Source organism: Quercus lobata, chromosome 1, assembly GCF_001633185.2.
Source record: "Quercus lobata isolate SW786 chromosome 1, ValleyOak3.0 Primary Assembly, whole genome shotgun sequence".
Classification (NCBI taxonomy): domain Eukaryota; kingdom Viridiplantae; phylum Streptophyta; class Magnoliopsida; order Fagales; family Fagaceae; genus Quercus; species Quercus lobata.
Window position 1 is genome coordinate 7,626,162 of NC_044904.1, and position 18,611 is coordinate 7,644,772.

The 18,611-nt window shown below is 32.0% G+C and overlaps 1 long non-coding RNA gene across 2 annotated transcripts; it reads left to right on the forward strand.

Moving 5' to 3' along the window:
• The first annotated feature begins 6,906 nt into the window (after positions 1–6,906).
• On the forward strand, positions 6,907–14,727 carry LOC115976859. Of its 2 annotated transcripts, none has more exons than XR_004088410.1 (4): positions 6,907–7,094; positions 8,154–8,237; positions 11,936–12,086; positions 14,074–14,727. It is a non-coding gene; the product is annotated as an uncharacterized LOC115976859 (long non-coding RNA). The 2 variants fall into 2 exon arrangements; XR_004088408.1 differs by having other exon boundaries at positions 14,107–14,727.
• The last annotated feature ends 3,884 nt before the right edge of the window (positions 14,728–18,611 follow it).

Genomic DNA, 18,611 nt, shown 5'->3' on the forward strand with positions numbered 1-18,611 from the left:
TGTATGGGAAGAGCTAGGATTGGAGACATTCTAAAATTTTCTGGTATGTCCTGGAGAATTTGGAAAGGCAGAAATGTGAAAGATTCATGATCACGAGGATAAAAGATGGAATGCCAAGAATGTGATCCATACTTCTGTGTCTCTGTTGGAGGAGTTTTGAAAATGTAGAGCAGTAAAGGAAGCAAGTAAACCACAGAAGCGTTGAAAAATGGAAGCCACCACACGAGGAATCAAATTATTGACCGAGTTTTTCATCCGTAAATTCTACCATCTGCTAATATAGCTTGAGCAAAATTCTTCAAATTGGAAGTACAGAGAATAATCAATTATTCAATTTTATTTTTGTCGTTTATTATAATTAAAATAAAAATAAATAAAAAAACCGATGCCATAGGGCTGAAAAGGGAATTTAAGGATAGTTGGATTTGAAACTTCTTAAATATTTTCCAAACACGCTAGAACTATGATTCATATGAATCCATATCCATTGTATATTAGGTAGGTATATTGTCATTTGGATCAATATCCATTGTGCATTGTGTACATGATCACTCACTCACATAGGGGTGAGCCACTTCAGACCCACCCCAATGTAAGAGAGTGGTTACTTATCCAATACACTTTATACCTTCTTGTGTTATAAGCTGTCTTGTGCTGAAGGCTTGAAGTTATGTAGTTTATGATTTTATTTGTTTTTAAAATACTAATTCCAAAGGGACTTTAATGTTTAAATAACTACGAGTAAAAATTTTTACAAAATATTTTACAACAGTCAAAGGTGATAATTTCTAAATGATAGACGATAAAATGATATTAATGGCGAATGTAGATAAAAACAAATAAAAAACTACAAACTCAACTATTATAAAAATTGTTACATCAATAGCATTTTTCTAACTGTTTTACCTTGCGACTTATTAATGGAAAGTGCAACACGCACCAGCTAAAGGATTTTTTTAATTGATACTCGTATATAAAATGAAGGAAAATAGGTGATGAAAATATTATTGAAGTTCACGATTAGAATTCACAATCACCAGCTATCAAACCATCACACCTTCACTTAAGGGCTATTTCATTTGCCAATGCCTGTATGCACGTTAGAATAAGAAAAGTGACATTCATCATTCATGCATTGCACCAGCATTAGCATTCCAGTTTTATTTTTTACCCATGACTACCATTCAGCAAAGGGGTTACTGATTCATATCACTAACCAACTTGAAACTCAAAGAGAGAATTCAATCTAAAGCAACGTACGAGTCACATATCTAAGACATTAAAAAATCAACAATATAAAAACATTGTAGCCTTTTGCTTGTAGCAAAGCAAATGATTTCACTTTTTCATGTAAGATACACACATATGGACTATTAATTTTTTTTTATATTTTTTAAATGGTGTCCTTGTATTTGTTTTGTAGAAAATACTATTGCTTGCTAATTCTTGAGAATTGCGGATTCCATAACATCTCAAACGGATTGAGGAACACCAGGAGAAGAAATCATGTCAAAAATCAGGGTCCGTTTGTTAAGAGATTTTTAGTAACATTATTTGTATTTTTTGGAAATATGTGTGGGTGAAAAAGTTTGTGAAAATACGTATAATATTGTTTAAATACTGAAAACTGTTGTTTAAACAACAATAACAAACGGGCCCAACAATCTAGTAACTCCTTCCCCAGTACATCCATTTTTTTGCAGACTTTCCCGATGTAAAGCATTTAGTACCAATGAGGAATTGAACATTAAGTTGCGGAACAGAATATAAAAGAACTTTATACAGTAATATTGAATGAAATATACAATCAAATTGCAATTTATCATAACTCTAATGACATTCAAGATAAATTGATGTCCCAGGGAGAAACCTATTCATTCAACTGCACAATGAGTATCATTCTGCAGCCAGTGAAATAAATGGTAACATGCGTTGGGAAATGCCATCATTATAAATGCAACCAAAATTACACTTAGTTATGGTGTTGGCTTCAGCCTTTTTGGCCAGCATTTTATTGGTACATTCAAACATCATACGGCATGATAAAGCCACTGAATTACAACCGCACACCTTTGTTGCGATGGTCACTCTACAAATATAAGTGTTTGTGGGGTACGGGGAGTAAGGATCGGGGTTCAAGTCTCCAAGAGGGAGTTTCACACACATATACACTTAAATTAGGTTAGAGTAGAATTCTATTTTGTAAAAAAAAAAAAAGCCACTGAATTAACATGCAATTTCTAGAAAATAAAATACAAGAACTATTAGATTACACAATATCGATCTTTGATGATATGATGCAATGATTTTTTTTTCCCTACTATGAAAATCTTAAATACACATATTGCATGAGTCTTAGATCCCCTTCAAAAATGGGAACCCAAATTTACAATATTGCAAGTGTTAGAAAGATATTACACTAGGAATTGTACTTTTTGAGACATGGAAAAGATGATTTGTATTTGTTTGAATTTTTTATGCAATGTTCATCCATCTTTTGCAAAATTTTATACCCTAGCTTTTTTTATCTATTTTATGATAAAATTTCAAAATAAAATTTGTTTTTCTAACGCAAATGTGGAGGTGGGTTATGGAAGCTTAACGAAATAGAGCTCAAGTGGGTAAAATGTCAAAATTCAAACTTCAGATAGTTAGCCACAAGTGGGTAAGTTGTAGTTTGCCCAAATTTTTTCCTCTTGTTTTTCTCATCTATGACTGAAACCCATTTTGTATTTCATTTACCATTTTAATCTGATTTGCTTAATTTTGGTTGATATAATGGTTGGGTTTTGTTTTAGTTGTGAGAAATCTATTTTGTTGGAGACGTTGAGCTCTTGGGTCCGCATGGTATTCTTTGAACATATAAATGGTTTGGGTTTCTGGTTTGAATGACTATTTCAGTGGGTTTTCTTATTTCTTTGTTGTGGGTTTACAAATGAAATTATCAGCGAAGAGAGCTTCAATGTAGAGAAGGAATTCCGAGTGTTCTTGGTTTTGATTTCCAAGCACTATTTTCTATCTTAAAAAAAATAGAGATTTAAAAAAAAAAAATTTAGATGCTGATGTGGTATTTTAGTTATTATTTTAGTAGCCATGTCAACATCAACTTTGCCAACTGTCCAAGTAGTTTAGCAATTAGACATTTTCTGTCAGTGAATTAACAGTAGAGATCAAATTGACGGGAAATTATTATGTACTCCCGAAGTACCATAAATGCGTACTTCCTTCTCTCACATGAATGGTAGGTCCCACTAATTAAATTCATGGTGAGACCCATCATTTGTGTGTGAGAAGAGATTACGCATTTATGATACTCCGGAAGTACCTAATAATTTTCCCAAATTGACTACAAATTGAAGATAACAAAACCAAATAATTACGACCAAAATGGAGGGATCAAATTGAATGTGATACCAAAATATAAGGATCAAATTGAATGTGAAACCAAAATGTAGGGATCAAATAGAATGTGACACCAAAATGTAGGGACAAAATGGTGTTTTCGCAACCAAAAAAAAAAAGAAAAAAAAAGACTAAAACTAAAACTAAAATGTACAGTACAACTGGAACCGTTATGGTCGTGCATTGCAAATATTTATTTAATTTTTTTTTGAGAAACAAATATTTATTTAATCTGAAAATTAAAATATCCTCATATAAGAATTATTAATGTCTTTGTCTATGCTTGGAGCATTATTATTTGCAATTTACAATTTAACCTTTAAAATTTTATATTCGAATTTTAATGAATCAACAGTCATATGTTCACACGCAATTGGTCATTTGTAAAAATCAATTAATCTTCTTTAATTCTTCACGCGGAACAACTATTAAACGACTCTCACAAACAGCCATTGAGCTAATATAAAACTCAAATATACTATTTCTTTGTGTCCATGCTTTGAATCAGTCAATATGAACAAGAACAACAAATTTTTTTTAGATAAATCAAAGATAAACTCAATACTAAAGAAAAAGGCATACAAGTTCTACAACCCAGCAAAATTTAGCATCACAAAACCAACACCAAAACCACAATAAGGGACAGCAAAACCCTCTTCTACACTGCACAAATTAAACAGTACAAATGGCAGTACTATTACATATCAGAGATGAAGAAATACACATAAATTTATTTTTTTATAAGTAAATTAAAAATGATTTGGTAACTTATAAACAACAGCTAACAAATCCTCTTCAGTTCTTGAAGGAATCATGGTTATCAATAAACAATCAAACTAAAACACGCACATTAATAATCAAACAAAGCCAGCAAATCCAAAACTCACACTAATAATCAAACACAATTCATTTAGGAAAAAAAATAGAATTAAAAATATGTAAATTTAGTTATCAAGGAATAAAACAAAAGGAAATTTAGTTTTGACCGGTGGAGCAGTGGAGGTTGAGTGGTCTAACGGTAGAGACAAAGGAGGGTTTGAGGTTGACCAATGGTGGAGATAGAGGAGATTTAGGGGTGACCGGTAGAGGGAGAAGAGGGCTTGGGTGATCAGTGGGGATCTGGGTTATAGAGATGTCAACAAGAGAGAGAGAGAGAGAGAGAGAGAATATTTGTAGGTTTTTTTTATTATAATATTTTAATAGATAGTGTGGTTAACTAGGGTTTGTTGGGTTAAGTTTAGTTAAGTAATCATGTGTTATGCACATGCCATTTTTTACACATGTCAATTTATTAGAGCAGTTTGTAGCCTTAGGGTACAAAGTTTTATAGCTAAACTTTGTCATTTCTTTATTTAAACAACTCCTCTTTTTTTTTTTTTTAACAAAAACTCATTTTAAACTCAAAACATAATTTGCTACAACTTATACAAATTCACCCTTAGTGTGTCATAGAACTTGTCCTTGGGGCAATCCAAATTGCATATCTGTGCTTAGTTTTTGTTTTGTTTTGTTTTGTTTTGTTTTGTTTTTTTTGTTTTTTTTTTTTTTAACGTTTCTTTTTGGGTTCTTGGAAACAAACATTAAAAATCAGAAAATCCAAAAAAGAAAAAATAAAATGAAACAAAACCAAAAATATAATTTTCTGTAAGGTTACCTAACTTCTCTTGAGGAATTAGTGATTTGGTCATGTCCTAATTTGACGTCGCTTCCTGAAAGGATGATTCACCTCACCTCTTTACGAACCTTGGATATCTAAAATTGTCCCCAATTAGAGCTCTTAGAATCTCTTAATTTGAGAAAAGTTCAACAACTGCATACGCTCTCCTGGTATGTTCTTCAATCTGTCTTTTCTTGGATTTTGTTTTTTGAACTTCTTTATCTTCTTCAATTATGATATTTTAGGCAATTTATCTGTAATTACAGATGCAGGGTTTTTGAAGTACAAGCAACACCAAAATTCCCACTATTTCCCAACGTTAATACTCTGTAATTTATTGTAGAGTGAGGTGATCACTTAAGGCTCCCAAATTATTTATTAAAAAAAAAAAAAAAACTCCAAATTTTAACCTATCAAAAATTTTGAAGTTCAAATTTTTTTTACAAAATATTTAACAAATTGTGAATGATAGATGATAAAATAATATTAGTAGTGAACCAAATAAAAACCTACTAATTCAATTGTTATGAAAAATGTTATGTACTGTAATATTACTTTGAGCCAATAGAATATCTCTTTCCTGAGAATATTAATTAAGACCCATAATTTAACCAATAAATAAAAAGTACTTTTTTTTATCATAGAAAAAACTAGAACAAAGAAAATTTTCTTTTGATGTGTAAATCCAAAGAAGCTGAAAAAACACACTCTCTTTCTTAACCAAACAACTGAAATCAAAAGACAAAAAATATATACATATTCAATCTCAAATCTCAATTTTTCTTGTACAAATTGATGGAAAATTTTCCCCACTCTCGATTTAAAGCATAAAAAAGAGTTTTTTTTTTTTTTTTTTTTTTTTAAGCAGTAGCTACTATGCTTCAAACTTTCTTCTCCATTTGAGTCTAACCCTTAGGTTTGTTACTTATTTGGAACCTTTTTTTCTTTCTTGAACTTTCTTATTAATCAAGCTATTTTGTTTGGGTTTGGTTATTGTGTATCCTTAGGACATATATTAATAATCCACTTTAGAAAACTTATTTTAGGAAGTTCTTTATATGAGAATTACTTTCGTTATATCTCTCTTAATGAAAAATGCTATATTTACAACATTTTCAAAACAAATCCTGCATGGCAGGTTGTTACTGGTTGTTATTGTTGGGGCAAAAAAGTAATTTTAGTGTTAGGTTCAAATTTGAACCAATAACAACTAACCACTTATGATTTTTTATGGAAAATGTTATAGACGTAACACTTCTTATATTTAATTTTGGTAATTATTTTACATTCGGACCAAACTCATTTTCATTCATTCATTTAACAAATTGGGTGGGAACGTGGAGTAGCATAGGACCATAGATTTATTTTATTATTTTTAGTAATCAGGAGAATATATTTATACTTTTTTTTTTATGGCCAAAATATTTGGATTACATTTATACTTATCTGTTATGGTTCTAATTTTTTAAATAAATTTCACCTTTTCTTTTTGGATTTACCAGAAATAAACCTTCTCTTCCTGGTAATTTCTTTAATTCTTTATAAGAAAAAAATTTACTGAATACTTTTGTATGGGTCCATATTAACACTATTTTTTTTAAACAATTTTATCGGACACATTAACACTCGTTGTTAACAAATAAAACTATTTTTGTGATTTAAAAAAAAAAAAAATTTTTGTGAAAAAAAAATCAATCTGCTAGTTCTAGCGTTTAAGTATAAAATGTACCGGATAATGCAAATAAATACATTTTATAAATAATGTTCGAGTCTCAGAAGAAGAGAGGAACAAAAAAAAAAAAAAAAAAAAAAAATTATTATTATTTAAATTTGGGTGGGGGGTGGGGGGGAACTCCAAAGTTGTTGCCTTTAGGCCCAAAATAGATTGAGACAGAGCTAAAACCCCCAAATTAAAAAAACAGAACTTTAAGTTCTTTTTCCCAGTTTGTTTGGCTCATTATCTGGGTTTCTGAATGCGTGATTGATGCTGAAATTGCAGAAAAAACAAGAGAATTTCAAAGGGGATGATGAAAGCGTAAGTATTTTCAATATATATGTTTAATTTTCTTTGAAATTGGGATTTGATTTAATTTTTTTTTTCTATTTTAGTTGTTTTTATGTAAAATTTTGAAATTTTATATAAATCTTTTCTGGTTTTCTTTTAAAATATACTTTTTAAATAAAATATAGTAGCGCCGGTGCGGTTTTTCTTCTCTAAAATATGTTCATGGTTTTTTTTTTTTTTTTTTTTGGCTAAGAATATTTTTATGATCCGAGTACTTCTATGTGTTTCCCAAAGTTTTTGAACTGGTTGGTACGGTAGTATAAATGTCTTTGATTGTGATTAGCTGTAGCATTATTGGGATTACAACTATGTCTTTTGATTCCTTGAGTGTACTAGAACCCATGTTGAAACCCCTGTTTCAACCTTCTCTTGGTAAACAAGAGTTGGCATGTGAAGAAAAATATTGAGCTATTGTGTCTATTGGCAAAACTAAAACTTTATAGTTTACAATATTAGCTTGGTTCATATGGGTATAAGAAAATATGTTGAATTATTGAACTAATGGATTAAGGAGGGGCATACCATCTAAGGCAAGATTAATGTTACAGTGTCTTTTCTATTGTTTTAAACTTGCTTGTTTCTTCTTGCTTTTGTATTGCACTATAAATCCACATTCTGTTTCCAATGACTTCTGGGTATCATAACTTGATTGTACTGTTTGAAGAAGAGATTGCTGAGTTGGTCATTACTGACGTCAGGCATCTTACTGCACTAATAATTAGGTTTAAGGTCGTAAACTCTGCAGAACAAATGCAAAAAGGATAGTAATGAAGAAGAGGAAAGGAAAAGAAAAAAAAAGGGAGAGAGAGATGAGACAAGATTGCCTCAGAATCAGAAGAGGGCCTTTTTGGAGTTTTCAGCAATAAACTAGAATCTTTATTGTCAGTTGGGTGCAACCACTTAAAATTCTTTTAGTTATTGATGTTTTTAGTTGTTTATCCATGTATTGCTTAATTGGAGATGGAATCTGCATAGTTTTATTTTTGCTGCTGATGCTTTGGAAAATTTATTTACTATTTCTATATGCAGAGATATTTTGAAGGGCAAAGCAAACTTTTGAAAGGGTGCCAGAAGGAAACAGGGGACGATTGGTAAAAACTTCTCACATTCTAGGTATGTGCTTATTGTTTATTCTATGCAGGTTTTTTTTTTATGATGAGAAACATCTCAGTTGATCTCATATGCGAAACCAATTGATGCATAGGAAAACCTAGGGGTCAGAATTGGTGCCTATTCAAAATTTAGGGCACTGTAGATGTGCAACCTGTCAGCTAATGAAGCATAGGGAAATCAAGGTTTTATCGCTTACAATCATAGCTTGGTTCATAAGGTGTAAAAGAAAAAGAGTTAAAATTATAGAAGTAATGAGCAATGAAGTTTACACAGGACAAAAGTACATTTATAAAGTCTTTTAGGCTCCATCAAAAGGTTGACCTTTTCCATCATCCTTAGTTCTAAACTTTCGGGATTTCTTTTTGGTTTGATGTTGTGTTAAAGATTTATAAGCAGTCTTTTCCAATGAATTTGGGTCTCGTAATAGTGATTACACTTTTAGAAGAAAGGTATGTGAGTTTGTCTAGAATGGCTTCAGGCATTGTACTGTAGTAATAATCATAAGTGGTGGGAATTTTAAGTTTGAAATTAGACTTAAGGAATAGCTGGTTGTGGTTGAAATTCTGCAGAGCGAAGCAAAATATATATGTGTGTGTGTGTGGGCGAGAGAGAGAGAGAGAGAGAGAGAGATGCATAATGGAGAGAGATTGCAGGGAGTTTGAGAGAGAAGCTGCAGCAAAAAGAGGTGGGGTTAGAGAGAGATTTATTTTTTACATTCGTTAGTTTAATAACTGATGGATTGATAAAAGAACACATGAAATCCTATGTATCATGGACATTAAGATTTGGTGATATGAACCCATGGCCAGCGAAATAGCAAAATTTAAGGAATCAAAATAGCAAACCCATTGCAGTTCAGTTATAAATTTACCAGGAAATTTTTTTAACTTATTTTAAACAGTTCTAGCTTTTTCTAACAATTTCTGATCCATCCATCATACACCATACATCCAATCCTAAACATCTTAAAATGTAATGTGGTTGTTCTGACTTATGAGCATATTTTTTGAATTTGAACATTGTAGCATCTAATATAGAAACCAGTAGTATTACTCTTTAATAATTGTTAGGTAGATAAATAGTTAGTTTTTTAGTAGTTGGAGATCAGGATTGTCATAAATTAATCTTATCTCATCTTATTTTGTTCTTTGTAATCTATCCAAAACTAGCCATCATTGGCAAGAACATGGTCCTATGTGTACAAAAGTGGTATCAGAGCATGAGGATGGACAAAAGAGTGCAGTTTAACAAAATGTCTATTCTCTCATGACTAAGTCAGCAACAAATGCTTGAGAGAATCACAGAGATTTAAGCCAAGATTGAGGCACTCTCTTCCACACAGAAGGACAGAGAAGAGGGAAATTGATGGTTGATGCGGAACAACCAATCAACTCATTAGTTGTTTGTCATTGAGTGATCTTGGTGTTATTTTACTTCTTGTGTTCCATTTTTAGTTAATATTAGATTTGTCTGTGGTATGTTTGCAGCTATTTTTTATGTTTGACAAGTTGTTACGTAAGATTCTTCCAGACAATTCATACATGGATGATGATGAAGAAAAAAAGAATAGCACTGGTGTGGTTTTTCTCTTCAAAAATTTCTTGATCTTTTTGGTTCTTTTTCTTTTTCTCCTTTTCTTTGGCTAAGCATATGTTCATGATTCGAGTACTTTTGTGTTTCCCAAAATTATTCTGGTTTACAGTATATTTAATGAAGACGTGACGTTTTTGATTATTGTAATAAAGCTTTACTTATTAATTCATAGAAGTGTGGAGAATTAGCTCACATATTCTATGTTTCCCAAAGTTATTCTGGTTTACAGTATATTTTATGAAGACATGAAGTTTTTGATTATTGTAATAAAACTTTACTTACTAATTCGAAGAGGGGTGGAGAATTAGCTCACATACAAACCTTCTCCTTTCCTGTGTTATTCTTTCTTATTTTCCACTTGAGTTCAATGGCATAATTTTGCACTAGTTGGCAGTGTATTATCTTGATTAGCTTTAGCATCATTAGGATCACACCATTGCATTTGACACCTTCAGTGTGCTAGAACCACTATTTAGTGTTCTAAACTTGCTTATTTCTTCTTGCTTAGGTGTCATACTATAAGTCCATAGACCTTTTCCTATGATTTTTGTGGTATCATTAACCTGATTGTACTGTTTAAAGAAGAGATTGCGAGTTGGTCATTAATGACATCAGGAATCTTACTGCACTAATGATTAGGTTTAAGTATTTAAAGGTTGAGATTAGGCTTAAGGAATAACTAAATGCACTTAGAAACTCTGTAGAGCAAATGCAAAAAGGATAATAAGAGCATCCGCATCAATGGATGTAAAATTTTTATCTATTTTGCAAAAAAATCTTACTTTTTCTATTTTACACACCCACTTTTACAAAACAACCACATCAGTTTGTCTATTCTACACCCTCTTTTATTTAAATAATACATTCTCACTTATTGGAATTACAAGAATGCCTTTTTGGAGTTTCAACTACAAAATAATTACAAGAATCTTATTGTCAGTTGAGTGCAACCACAAAAAATTCTTAGTTATCCATGTCTTGCTTACATAAATGGCAATTACATCTGCATGGTATTTATTTTTCTGCTGATGTTTTGGACAATTTATTTTCAAATTAAAATATGCAGAAATATTTCGAAGCACAAAGCAAACTTTGAAAGGGTGCCAGTAGGAAACAGGGGACGATTAGTAAAAATTGCTCACCTAAAGTTTGGAGGGAATGAACCTCTCCGTCATAGTTGGTGCATATTCAAAACTTTAGGGCTCTGTAATTGTGCAACAAGCCAGCTGTTGAAGCATGGGGAAATTAAGGTTTATGGCTTACAATCATAGCTTGGTTCAAAGAGTTGAAATTATAGAAGTAATGAACAATGGAGTATATACAGGACAAAATCAAGGTTTTAGTGCCTTTTAGACTCCGTCCAAAGTTGGCTCCTTTTCTATGATCCTTAGAGTTCTAAAACTTAAAAGATCTTCTTAGTTTTGTGTTGCGTTAAAGATTTACAGGCCTTTCCCAATGAATTTTGGATCTCATAATAGTGAATATAGTTTTAGAAGAAAAGTGTGTGAGTTGATCTTAAATGGCATCTGGTGTTGTACTACCATAATAATTAGAAGTGTTAAGGATTTTAAATTTGAGATTAGGCTTGTGTAGTAGCTGGTTCTGGCTGAAGTTCTGGCTGAAGTTCTGCTGAGCAAAGGTGCGCACACACACACACACACACACACACACACACATGTATGCATGTATGTATCAGTGTGTTTGTGAGAGAGAGAGAGAAAGAGAGAGAGAGGGGAGAGAGAAGAAGAAGAAGAATCACAGTAAGTGAGGCTATTTGAAGTCTCATTTGTGGTAGTTGTGCGTCTAGATTCCTGAATAATGGTCCTTCACTTTTGTCTCTGTATTTGTTCAAACATGTTCTTATGTTGTGGTCTGTTATGTCTCTATAGACATTATGTTGTAAGAATTTGTTAAATATGTTCCGATGCTTTGGGCTGTTATGTCTCTTTAGATTCATGTCTCTGAATTTGTTCATTATCATATGTTCTTATTTCATGGCCAGTTTTCCTTCTCATGCTCTAATGTCCTCCAGGTTGAGATCAACTTGAGCTTTGGTCTTCGGTTAAAAATCTTAACTATAATACAGGAATCTCTTATTATTGTAGGTAATTTTAGCTTTATTTAAGAAATTACAGTGAAAGTTGCTGGAGCTGCTGCCATGGATTTTGTGTCCAATAAATTGAAAGAAGAAATAAATGGCTGGGAGTTCCTTGCAATGCATCCAAGTGCAAGATATGCACTTTATGTTATAAACCTGTAAGCATGAATTTTATTTTTTTTCTACTCAATTGATGATCTTCCAATGCATTCATTTCTTTCTTCTTGGTTGGCTTTATAATTAACACAAATGAGTGGTGTGTATTAGAGATCTCTCCATCTTGTTTTCCACTGGGGAGAAAGTACTTCAATCTAGCTACAGAATGCACTTGCATGATTTAGATACAGATACATGCATAAAAGAAAAAAATTTATGTTTCCAATAGAATTCATAGTTAGGTAGTGACTTCTCAAAAAAATTCATAGTTAGGTAGTGACTTTGTCTCAGTTAGTAAGTAGGACTTATTTCCATAAATCATTTACAAAAAACAGGATTCAAAAAATGATCTGATCTCACCTACAGAAATAATCTAAAAAATAACATTAGTCATGGTAAGATGTTGGAGCTAAACCGATGCAAAAATGGTGTCTAAGGGGTCAAGTGTTCAAATCGTTATTGCAGGGACTAATTTGACTCACATCATAATTTCCAAGGAGTCAATTATTCATATTGAAAATACACGGACTAAATTGATGCTCATATAAGAATCAAGAATGAGATATATAAAAATGCCATGTAATACTTTTGCACAACCACTGTAACCAGGGCTGTGGATAAATAAAAATTATTATTCCTAGAACGGTCATCCTTTCCAAACAATGTGGCATTCTAGTAGTTATGAAATCATAAGTTCAATTCCCAATTTCTAAATTTAAAACTGGCTTGATGTCAAGATTTTTTTAAGTAGCTTTTTAACTTTTGTCTTAAAAGAAAAAAAATCAAAATTTTTTTGGCATCTAAAGCAAGGAATTTGGATCTTTTATCAATAAAAAATGACTTCTTAAATTTGCCCAAAAATAGGTTTAAAAGGAGTAGTAAAAAATTGTGACTTCTCCTTCAACAAGTCATTTCTTCTTTAATGGTGGTGATCACACTTTTTTCCTTCTCTCTCACTTTCCCACTCTATCTTCCACTACCTAGAAAACCCAACCACCCATTTTCAAAGATCACAGCGTTGATTGGGTTTGACTTAATGGCCATTGCAAAATGTGGTTTATCAATTTATTTTTTGCTGGTTTTTTGAAAGAAAGTTGCATTGTTGTGTTATGTAGTGAGTGAAAAATTCCGTGCTTTCAGCTTGTGTTGGGCATAGGTCTGCTGCAAGGTTAATGGGGGTGACAATCACATGCATTACATTATTTTGGCCTGATTCATTCTGCTTTAATATTGTCAAATATGTTTCAGGTGTTAGCTTTCTAGTTTAAAATTTTCAGGCTTTTTTCTCTCTTGAAAATTTCATCTTTTTATCATGCTACATTATAGTATGTGTATTGGTTGGTTAGATTATTGGGATGTGCTTTGTTGTGTTTGCTTTAAGTGAATGTCTAAATATATTATTAGTTTCCTACTGTTTCTGATGGTATGGGAGTTTTTTAAGTTATTTTCTTAATCTCTCTAGTGCATTCGGTGTCATTTGATTGATTGATCGATTTGTTTATAAGAGTATGATTCTTTTTTTAAATATCATTTTTTGTCTGTTGAAACATATAAGAAACGGAAAAAGAGAATGAATGAATTAACGAATGGGGAAAAGAGCAATTGGAGATGGGGCTTTCCAATTTATTTTATGGGTAGTCAAAGCATTTTGGTTGGTTGCTAAGAAAATGGAAGAGAAGGATGTAATTTAAGTTTTGAGTCTCTTGCTTTTGCTGATGGCTTTAGTGTACCATTGTTTCTTATAAGAAAATGTTTGGTTGTGTTTGTTGTGATTGTGACAAATTTCTGTTTCATATTGGCTTGAATTTGGGTGATAGTTGTCTGAGTTTATGGCTAAATCAGTAAAATCTAGGATATTCGTTTATGTTTTAGTATATTTTTTATATGTATATCAGAGTGGAGCTGTGTGTGTGTGTGTGTGTGTATTTTGTTATGAGTGCATTTTTTCTTTCTAATTTGTTCTTACTCTTTTTATAAATTCAAAAACAGCATTCGTGAACATACTTTTTACAATTTGTGTAGAGAGAGACCATGTGAAGGCCCGAGAAGGGTGTGATTTTCATGTGCAGTGATTCCACATGGAAACCTTCTGAAACCATGTGAGGTGAATTTGAGTAACAAGATGGTTGGCAACATCATTTCAATTTTTCTTGAATTATTGGGCTTTGATGATTTAATTGGTTTCAAAAGTGATGTGGAAAAAGAATGTCATGATATTGATGAACCACGCTTGTGGTATGGGGGGAGAATTGGGTTCAAAGATGATGAGATTTGAAGAGAAGACAGCCCTCATGACTGCTACCATGTTTGGGAAGCAAGGGTGTGTTGAGTTATATACTGGAAACCAGTTGCGTTGATGTTAACGAGGCTTGTGGTTTGGATGAGCTTCTGTACTTCATTTTGTTGCTGATGTGGACTTTGATATTTCAACTGAGTTTATTTAGCTCTTGCTTGAAGAAGCTTCTGCACTTCATTCTGTCTGGTTGCATACTATTGAGTATGTACAGTACACCGTGTTCATTTTATAATTTTTATTCTTGCTATTTCTTTGCCCTGTAGTAATTGTATTTAAATAATTTTATGTAATAGAACATGTATATATTAGGTGTGGATGTTGGATTCTATAAATCATGTATCCTTGATATGGACTGTAACATATATATATATATATATATATATATATATTTTAATGAATTCCTTCTCTTTTTTATTATTGAAAAAGAATCTCTTTCCCTGTTCTCATAATTCATAAGAGAAGTTGCGCAAAGAGAAAGTGGTGGAGGATGAGAATGAAGTTTGCCGCCCACAATAACCGTGACCAACAAGGGAGGTCATACTTTGATTAGTTTAATAACTGTTGGATTGATAAAAGAACACGTGAAATCTTATCTGTAACACGGTAACATGGTTTTTATTTTTATTATTGGGAAATCATATCTTGGTTGTTATGAGCATATTCTTTGAATTTGAAAGTTGTAGCCTCTAATATAAAAACAAGTAGTGTTACTCTTTAATAATTAGTTTTTGAGTAGTTGGGAGGTCAGAATTTCCTCAAATTAATTAATTTGATCTTATTTTGATCTTTGTAATCTATCCAAAGATAGCCGCCATTTGTAAGGACACCAATTTTATGATTACTTTGGTGGGCTCACTATACCTGTTACTGACAAACAGAAGCTGAAAATTTTTCGATAACCTTAAGAATTCAATTTTATGGGTTAATGTCCATAATACTAATATCCCCAAATTGGGCATAAACCCTAACTCGATTTTTTAAAAATAAATTGGGCAATTAAATCCTTAAGAATTTAATTTTCTTGAGGAAACACAAATACAATGCTTTAGCAAATATGAACTAAAATTTACTTATTTATTTATTTTTATAAAATTTATTTTTTTGAACTTGTTAGGGTTTAATTGCTTTGTTATTAATACTATAATATTAGAGTTTGCAAATTTGACATGTCGGGTGTTTGTTGGAATTACAGCCAGGGAATAAGCAAACAGATATAAGGAATTGGTTTATGAAATTTCATGACAAGGACAATGGCAAGGAATCCAAGCTTGCAAATCCTACCCCAACCAATAAATCACAGCTCGAAGAACCAGTGGGTATCCTTACATTACTATTAGTAGAACTAGTAAAAAAAGGAATGTGTCAATTAATGAAGTAACAAAAAAAATATGAGTTTAGCTTTTGTACTTATTTGTGTATATACAATTTTTTAAAGCCTTACTTTTTCTGGGGTACAACCATCATTTAACCAACTTCAGCAAATGAGTGATAAAAAAATCAGCATTCAAATACACACTAATTTTTGTATAAAACTTAGTTTTACTTTTAGCATTGGTTCTAGCTAGTTCAAAATGGATTCCTGTATTTTGTTATGTGTGTATGCGTTAAACCTGAGTTTAAGTTTCTAAGTTTTGGGAAAAATTGGAAAGATAGAATAGAATCCAGCTTTTGATATGTGTCAGGTAAAAAAATGAAAAATATATTTTTGTGGGTTATTGTTTTCTATTAAGTAGATATAAACTGAAGGTACTAATCATCACCTAGTGCACGTGTTTAGTTTGCTATATATCTTGACTTACTAACACATGAATGCACCAATGAGCTTTGGGTCAAATGGCACTTCCTCCTCTCATAAGAATATGGGAAGGGTGAGATCATGGTTCAAACCCCTTTGGGTGTGTCCATAACTTGCCAATAAAAAAATAATAATAAAAAGAAGAAGAAGAAGAAGAAGAGCTTACTAACACATGAATGCTATTGACAAAACAGGAAAGCATGAAATATGCACGACTATATGTTTTTTACCTTCTCTCTGTGTCTCACTTCCCCCCCCCCCCCCCCCCCTTTTTTCTTATAATTGTCTTGAAGTAATTGAAGTAAGTTGATAACTTATCTATTTATTTATTTTATATTTGGGACAAATGCAAGCCAAGAAAGTTCAGGTAGAAGGAAAGAGGTATTTTGTTACTGACAAACAGAAGCTAAAAATGCCTCTGGTATAATTGTAGTGAAAAAGGTTGCACCTCCACATTGGTGTGAGGGTTATTTGTGATCGTGGCGTATATTGTAGTAGAAGATGGAGACATCATTATGGATTTAGAGAAAATGGAAGAGCAAGAAACACCAGGTATACATCTCACTGCATACCATTAGCAATGACCATGCACCCAAGACAAAGAAGGTATCGAGTTAAATTAATTCCACACTGGCTACAATCCTTTCTGACTTGGGTAGCTCACATAACAATTGACTAAAAAGCAGAGGAACTGAGGCAGTGGAACCAGAAACTAATCTAACAGTTTGGCAGGGGTTTGGTTGAGGGCTTTCACTCTCAACTCTTCTTTGGAACAAATGATTCGTATGCATTTGGTATTGACTTATTTAATTTCATTCTAAAAAGGTGGTAGAAAGTGTGGTTTTAAAACACTTTACATAAAAGCTAAAAACTAAAATTTGTCAAATAAGCTGGAGGCAAACAGTGAAAGCCTCTTATTTTGGTGAGGATTTTTTGTTTTCTTTTTATTTTACCAATTATATGGTTTCAAATTAACTCATACTTTTTTCCCTCAAATAATAATAATAATAACAACTCACATTTTAAAAGGGGTGATGTATTTTATTGATTCATTGAAAATTTTATTTTATTAATTAGGATTAATTATTAATTTGATCCTTCAACTATTGGGTAAAATTCAATTTTGTCCAGCTACTATTAATTGTGTTATATAAAATGAGCTACACAACCTAATAAGTTGAAATTCATTCACCATTGAACAAGACAAAGAAAGAGGATTCAATAGAATGCCACAAAAGAATCAAATTGCGAGATGGAATTATCAAAATAATTACATTGCAACAATTTTGTTGTGGTTGTTTTTGTCGCATTTCCATGCATCATGTTAGGATGGACTTTCTCAAAAAAAAAAAAAAAAATTGTTAGGATGGACTTAACTCTTGGGCTTGGATTCAATATGGCAGGCTGAGCCCACTACTCATGTCAATCACTCGTTGGGGGTGATAGATAGGGGTATGTCTTGGAAACTCACATGAAGACAACAAACCCATAAATGAGTAAGTAATCCAAATTCCACAGATAGTCGCAGTTTGCTTTAGAAAATTGTTACGTTTATAACATTTTCTCAACAAATCTTAGATGATAAGTTGTTATTAGTTCTAATTTGAATCCACAGTTAAAATTATTTTTTTACTCATTAATAACAACTTATCACATAGTATTTGTTGTGAAAGTGTTGTGGGTATAGTACTTCTCCTTACTTTAACCCTCATAAAAGTGGATAATTTAGAGAGAGAGATCATGCTATCAAACAAAAGGAAAGCATGTAATTCAATCCTATTGTATATAAGACCATGAATTGACTTAAGCGAGTAAGTAAATATGAGTTGTTAAGGGTAAGTATAATTTGAGTTAATACTTTTATCTAGTCATGGCTTTATAAAGGATTAGGGGAATGTCCAAAATCCTATTTTATTTAGTGGGGGATTGTCTTTAGTTGTTGGTTTTCGAGTGTATGGCTACCGTGAGCATTAGGTTTCAATGGAGATCGAAATAATCCGGTTTGATGCTGATTTGATTAAAATAATAGTCCAAATCCCTTTTGGCTCACATTCATGGTAGGAATGGCCTATCCTAAAGCTTCTAGATTTGGGGGATTATGTCAGTTAGAATTAAATGATGGAAGCAATGTAGTCGAGATTTAGTGTAATATAGCATGTGAATTGGGCTTTGCAAAATGTGTTCAGCTTACAAGTGTGTCACTCTTGAGCTCATGGGTGTTGTAACTTGGAAGTGCTCAAGCCCACTTTGCAATCTTTCTCTTGGACCCATGGGTGACCGAAGAAAATACTTTTCTACTCTCTAAACCACACTTTCCCTTATGTTTATGTTTAACCTCATACTTGCACTATCACATGACATGAATTTATGATCCAAAATCCTCAATAGATTATTTTATCTATTAATAATTACTATTAAAAAATCAAGCTTAGATAT